We start from the raw sequence: 7,925 nt of genomic DNA on the forward strand, positions 1-7,925 counted from the left end.
ATGAATAAATACAATACACAACCCAAAAAAAGAAATTACAAACTTTCTACACCGCACACTGCGTGCACAAATACACACCAAACTTTCATCACCACACGGGTGTATAAATCTAAATGAGTATCTTCCCCCACTAGTTACTCTGTTGGGAGCTGTTGGAAATGACCTAGCTTGGAGTTCACCAAATAAACCAAAAAGAAAATACAACAAATCAATTTTTGGGCCAACAAACAAACAAATAAACAAAATAAACCGATTACAATACCATAATCCTATTAAGAAACTGAAAAATAAAGGTAGGGAAAAACAGTGGTCATTTGCACTGGATGGATCGAATTCTTATTTCAGAAGACACTGGAAGTACAACTGTCGTTAATGTCCACTGCTCATCTCGTTCAGCATAGCCAATGTGAGGGCTTTTAAGAAAACTTCTGTGCAGTGTACTGCAATGATAACCCAGTGTCCACAACTCATCCAGTCAAACCTTCTCACCATTAAGGTATTTAAACCACATGCCTAAACAAAACAACAGAGCTTGCTTTTCCAGCGACCGACCATGCCAAACAATTCAAGCACTGCAGCCATGCCACCCAAAAGGAAGTGACATATTTTAAGGGAAATTACACCCTCTACTGATACCCTCAGTAGCGCCCTCTACTGACCTGGCTACATACACCCCTGCTTTAATAGTCACCGTCCCGGTGAACCACCCAAAAGTCAATCACTACTGCCAAGGCCTAAAGGGGGTAGTGAGGGAGTTAACCTCTACAAAACCACTAGGCTCATTCTGTGCCACAGACTGGGGAAGATTAAACGGATTTGGGTGTTGGCCTGCTGTCTTACGAGTGGAACGTCTAAGGGAGGGACAAATCTCCTCTAGCTGACCGACTGACTGGTCTACAGGGTACTCTACAGTAATATCTATATTACTCACTAGATCAGACTCCTGCTCATGTTCAGTGATATGAAACTGCACTCCCATGGGTTCTCTTATACTTCTGATGGGGGAACGGTCCCTTGATGATTGTGCCAAGCTACCACGATGGTCTAATCGCTGAGGGCTAGAATCAACTTGGGCACCCACTCTTGTATAGACCACAGCCACTTGTGGCTGGCTTTCCACTTCTGGTTCCTCAATCCTCGCATCTTTATCCGGACTAACAGTGGAAGATGAAACACTCCTAATGGGTGGAACCGACCGCTCTGTGCCTTGTGGAACCAACTTAAGCTCTGAACGATGAACGATCTTAATAGGAGCGTTTTTTTCCTGTGGTTTTATTCTATACAAGGTCCCCACTCCATCAGTGCAGGTTACAATTTCGAACACAGTAGAACTCCAGATATCCTGGATCTTGTGACGACCATGAAAATGATTTCTACAGTGTACTAACGTGCCAGGGGGCAGTATAGATATAGACTCAGAAAACGCAGCCCTACGGCGCTCAGCTGCAGACTCCAAGTGGCTACGGGCACTGGTATAAACAGAAGACAAATACTCTTGATGCTGAACAACCCAATCTGAAGGGGTACGCTCTTCTACTTCATCACTACGGCCTAGCAGATGGTCAACCGGCAATTTCGGCTTCTGTCCAAACATCAGCTCGTAAGGGGAGTGTTGAGTCGATTGGTGCACAGTGGTATTATATGCAAAGAGGAGCTGGGACAACAGTTGTGGCCACTTTCGTTTCTGTTCTGCGGGCAAGGTACGAAGCAAATCATGCAACGTCCTATTAAATCTTTCACATTGGCCATTACCCTCAGGGTGGTATGGGGTCGTTCTACTTTTAGTAACACCATACAGGTCACACAATCGCCTCAACAATTCCCCCTCAAAACTCCGCCCCTGGTCGGAGTGAATCCTTGTTGGCACCCCATACACATAAAACCACTTCTCCGTCAGGATCTTAGCTAAAGTACTCGCCCTTTGATCAGGTGTAGCGTAGGCTTGAGTAAACTTGGAAAAGACATCTGTTACGACAAGGACATTTTCCTGCCCATTACTCGCTCTGTCCAAGACCGTAAAATCAATTGCAATGATTTCTAACGGTCTACTAGCTAACAAGCTTCCCAAATATGTTCTCACCTTGGGTTGTGAGGCCTTGGCTACAGTGCAACGTTCACACTCGGAGCACCATTTCTTTACATCTTGCCACATATTAGGCCAATAACACCTTTGACGTATGAGATCCGTGGTGCGCTCTATGCCCTGGTGGCCATGATTGTCATGGAGGCTAGTAAGCACCTCCACTTGGAGCCCCTTAGGCAGTAATAATTGCCACACCAACTCTTTTGCAGGAGGAACCTGAACTGTTCTATACAGAACCCCATCTACTTCTCGCAACCTGGGCCACTGTTTTACCAACTGTTGAACATCCCTTGGCATATTCCTCAACTGAGCAACTACTGGGCGCTGCCCTTGCAACCAAAATTGCATAAAGGTCTTAATACATGGATCTGCAGCCTGCAATGCTCTCAAATCAGCCTTACTCCGGGCAGGAACAGCATTAACTGTTGATGATTCCACCACCTGGGGGCTCAATCCAGACCGTTTCTCTTGCATTACAATTGATTTAGGGACAGTAATACCTGGTAATGCCATTTCAGAGTGATCAACAGCGGGCAAAGGCAGCCTAGAAAGTGCATCTGCATTGCGGTTTGCAGTGCCCGGTCGATATTTGATCTCATAGTTAAACAGAGCCAGCTGGGAAACCCAGCGGTGTTCAACCGCCCCCAATTTTGCAGAGTCAATGTAACGCAAAGGGTTGTTATCAGTGTAGACAGTCACCTTGCTACCGAGAAGATATTCTCTAAAATTTTCTGTCATTGCCCACTTAAGGGCCAGGACCTCCAACTTCATTGCACTGTAGTTAGTCATGTTCCTCTCACTTGGTCGAAGCCCACGACTAGCGAAAGCAATAGGTCTCCGTAGCCCCCCCTGGTCTTGTGACAACACTGCCCCCAATCCTAGATGACTTGCATCGGTCTCTAGGATAAAAGGAAGCGTAAAATCAGCATACCCCAAGACAGGAGCTTGAATGAGTCGTTCCTTTAAGTCAATAAATGACTGTTCACATACATCATTCCAGTATTGTGCAAAGGAACCCGGCTTAATAGATGTAACACGCTTCCGAGAACCCTGTAGAGCACCAACTAGCTTATGCAGGGGAGCAGCTAATCCAGCAAACCCTTCCACAAACCGACGATAATATGAGGCAAACCCAAGAAATGACCGCAACTCCTTGACAGAGTTCGGTCTACCCCATTCAACAACAGCCTGGATCTTGGCTGGGTCAGTTGACACCCCAGCCGCAGATATCACATGACCCAGATAGCCAACCTCGGTTTGAAAAAAATGGCACTTTTTTAGTTTTACCTTCAAATTCTGGGTTTGAAGCCGACTCAATACCATCTCCAACCGTTCAAGATGTTGATCAAAGGTACTGGAGAAAATTACAATGTCGTCCAGATATAATAAAAGGGCATGGAGGCTCTGATCACCAAAAATACGCTCCATGAGCCTTTGGAAAGTGCTGGGCGCATTGCACAGCCCAAAGGGCATCCGACTAAACTCAAAAAGCCCAAAGGGAGTGCAAAACGCTGTCTTTTCCCTATCCTGAGGGGCTACAGAAACCTGATTATAGCCACTTGCCAGGTCCAATGTACTAAACAACTTAGCCCCACTAAGTGCATCTAGTGTCTCCTCTATTCGAGGCAGAGGGAAGGCATCCTTACGGGTTTTAGCATTAAGTTGCCGATAATCTACACATAGCCGAATAGAACCGTCTTTTTTTTGGACCACAACTATAGGCGAGGCATATGGGCTGCAACTGGGCTTAACTATATCTTGTTCAACCAGCTCTCGAATATGAGTCTTAACCAGATCATACTGAGAGGGTGGCAGACGACGGTGTCGCTGGCGAACTGGTACATCATCTAATAGCGGGATAGTATGCTGGAGTAAGTCAGTACAGCCCAGGTCTCTATCACTCTTGCTGAATACATTGGCATATTTCTCAAGTAGTGATTGAGCTTGTTGATGTTCTTGACAAGACAACGTAGGCCAAGTGAGCTGGGAAAGATCAACATTTGGGCAACTCTCTACCTCAACAGACTGGATAAACGCTACCGTCTCAGAATCGTCATTTTTTACCTGTAACTGGACAGATGATGTCAAAACAGGTGACTGAACAATATGCAATTCTCCAAGTACAGTCTTTGGCCAAAGCCAACGATCCTGATTCCCCACATTAATGACTGGCACCTTGACTACCCCAGAGGCGACAGATAAGCAGGCAGATGGAACAAGAAGATCCCCAGGCAATCGTCCTTCTACAAATGATACCGGCTCCAAAAAGCAGGTATTAAATGTAGCCCCCAACCCCTGATGGCAAGTTGCCGAAACCAATTTCATGGCACCTGCTGGTACTCTCACAGCTGGGCCCTTCTGAACTCGAGCTGGACCCACATACCCCGTTTCTAAGGCATGTTCCCAAAGTTGACACTCAGAAAAAGCCCTCTGCCATACGTTCCCTGCATGTTTGATAGGTGGGGAATTAAATAGCTTAGTCCCATGCTCCAAAAATAGTTCTTGATAACAACTGCTAATAACATTCATTCCCAGCAAGCCAGGAACTTGTTCTCGCTTCAACTGGATAGCAGGATCAACTGCATTTTTCACTACTAGAATGCCCATCTTGGGTAGAATCTTTCTGAGTATGCCTATGGTAGTTTCTAAATACCCCAAATAAGGGATATCAAGGCCATTGGCTGCTTTAAGCTTAAGCCATTGGCAAGGTTGCAACTCAAACTGAAAATGTGGTTGCAAATACTGTTCAAAAAATTGTTGGGTGATCGTAGTCACCATAGATCCTGTATCCAGCAAACATGCCACAGTAACCCCCCCAATAGAAATGTCTACAACTGGACATCTACCTAGGAGTTGAAGCTCCTCCACAGGGGAAATGCCCAAGGATTCCCCACCCGACGCATGGGCCATGCTGTCGGGGGGCATTAGTTTTCCGATAACTGATTAGCAGATCTAGGCCCTGCAACTGCTCTCTGCGCTGTACAGAGTTCGACTTTACAAAATCTCGCAATATGACCTGGTTGATTACAGCGCAAGCATATAGGTCTACCATCTGAATGATAACGGTACTGAGGGCTATGAGCACCACCCCTCAGGGTAGTGGGAGCTGGCGGCAAAAACAATCCTGGAGCGGACTGGGGAACGGAAGACTCTAAACGCTTCAGAATACTATCCAGCTGCACCTGCTGTCTACGAAGACTTTCTTTAACTTCCATCAAGTCATCTGAGGGTTTACTAAGAATCGTATTAGAATGGACTGAAAGTTCTGTAATATTAGCAATATTAAAAGACTGGGCACGAGGCCGCTGTACACAGGGGTTGTCACCCTCTTCTACCCAACGCAAAGCTTCCTGTCGGGTATCTAGAAAACTCTGGGATGGGTCCAGCCTAACATGACGACGTAGTTCACGACGAAGCATGCTATCTTTGACGTATTCTATAAATTGATCTCGTAAAACAGTGTCTGGGTTAGCAAAACATGCTGGATCTTTACGTTTAATTACATCCATAAGGGACATAAGAGCATGGGAATATTCCCTCAATGATTCACCTTCCAGTTGCCGTCGCTGGAAGAACTGCTTCTGAAGACTAATATAAGACTGAGAGCACCCGTAAACACTGGTTAATATATTAAATATTTTCTCAGTGTCGTCTCGCTCAGCAACTGGACGGAATCTAACCTCTGTCCTAGCTTCACCATCCAGCAAATCAAAAATGGCCAAAACCTGCTCAGAACGTAGCATTGGTCGCATAGACAGATGACGTCGGGCCTCCTCAACCCAATCCTCTACAGTTATTGAGTCTTGGGATATTTTCCCAGAAAATCTAGGACACTTGCGCTCTCGTGGTACATAAACATAACGTTCTATGGCTCCCACCGAACTTGGTGTAGTAGAACCACCCGTAACACCTGTACCAACAGAATGAGGTTGTTGTTCTCTTAAAGGGAGAACACCCGTAGGAGCAGAGGATGAGCTCTGACTTGCCTCTGATCGAAGTTGTGCCTCTGATTTAAGTTGTGCATTTTCTACCTGAAGCTGTTTCACCAAATCAGTAAGTGTCCTAAGCTGAGCTGACACATCCTCATCTGCCATCCTAAATAAAACAGAAAAAAAAACAAAACAAAAAAAAACAACTCAAGACAAGACAATTAATCAAACTAAATTACAGGAGGCGCCGCTGTCTTCAGGCTTGACCACGTTGACCGATGACTTGAATCCTTGACCACTGTTTTCCCACCTTTCAAAACAACCACACAAAAAGAAAAAAAAAGAAAAAAAAATATAGGCCCAGATAATTAAAAAACAATAGCAATAAAGCTTTCAAGCAATATCCTGCCGACTACGCCAAATGTAATGGGGCCATAGAGATGTGTGGTTACTGATTTTGACTACGCCACTCCAAGTTTGTTTGGGTAGGAGTCCCCAAGTCAATAAAGGGATTTCCCGCGAGGCTATCCAATTAAATGAATAACTTAAGGCAACACTGCTATAAAAATAAATACATCGCTTTTATTAAATACATGGATTCTGGTTTCATTCGATTTCTTTCACAAGCTAGCCACGTTTAGTGATACAGGGTGGCAATAGAAGAGACTATGTGGGGTAACAATACTTCAAAAAGAAAATATACACAACAAATGAATAAATACAATACACAACCCAAAAAAAGAAATTACAAACTTTCTACACCGCACACTGCGTGCACAAATACACACCAAACTTTCATCACCACACGGGTGTATAAATCAAAATGAGTATCTTCCCCCACTAGTTACTCTGTTGGGAGCTGTTGGAAATGACCTAGCTTGGAGTTCACCAAATAAACCAAAAAGAAAATACAACAAATCCATTTTTGGGCCAACAAACAAACAAATAAACAAAATAAACCGATTACAATACCATAATCCTATTAAGAAACTGAAAAATAAAGGTAGGGAAAAACAGTGGTCATTTGCACTGGATGGATCGAATTCTTATTTCAGAAGACACTGGAAGTACAACTGTCGTTAATGTCCACTGCTCATCTCGTTCAGCATAGCCAATGTGAGGGCTTTTAAGAAAACTTCTGTGCAGTGTACTGCAATGATAACCCAGTGTCCACAACTCATCCAGTCAAACCTTCTCACCATTAAGGTATTTAAACCACATGCCTAAACAAAACAACAGAGCTTGTTCTTCCAGCGACCGACCATGCCAAACAATTCAAGCACTGCAGCCATGCCACCCAAAAGGAAGTGACATATTTAAAGGGAAATTACACCCTCTACTGATACCCTCAGTAGCGCCCTCTACTGACCTGGCTACACATATACCATTTTTCTCTAAGAAGGAATATAATTGTGAGGATACCACCTTTTCTAGTATCTTGGACAGAAAAGGGAGATTCGAGATTGGTCTATAATTAACTAGTTCTTTGGGGTCAAGTTGTGGTTTTTTGATGAGACGCTTAATAACAGCCAGTTTGAAGGTTTTTGGGACATATCCTAATGACAATGAGGAATTAATAAAAGTCAGAAGAGGATCTATGACTTCTGGAAGCACCTTTTTTAGGAGCTTAGATGGTATAGGGTCTAACATACATGTTGTTGGTTTAGATGATTTAACAAGTTTATACAATTCTTCCTCTCCTATAGTAGAGAATGAGTGGAACTGTTCCTCAGGGGGTCTATAGTGCACTGTCCGATGTGATACTGTAGCTGACGGCTGAATGGTTGCAATTTTATCTCTAATAGTATCGATTTTAGAAGTAAAGTAGTTCATAAAGTCATTACTGCTGTGGTGTTGGGAAATGTCAACACTTGTTGAGGCTTTATTTTTTCGTTAATTTAGCCACTGTATTG

The sequence above is a fragment of the Carassius carassius genome, chromosome 46 (genome assembly GCF_963082965.1).
Source record: "Carassius carassius chromosome 46, fCarCar2.1, whole genome shotgun sequence".
NCBI classification, from domain to species: domain Eukaryota; kingdom Metazoa; phylum Chordata; class Actinopteri; order Cypriniformes; family Cyprinidae; genus Carassius; species Carassius carassius.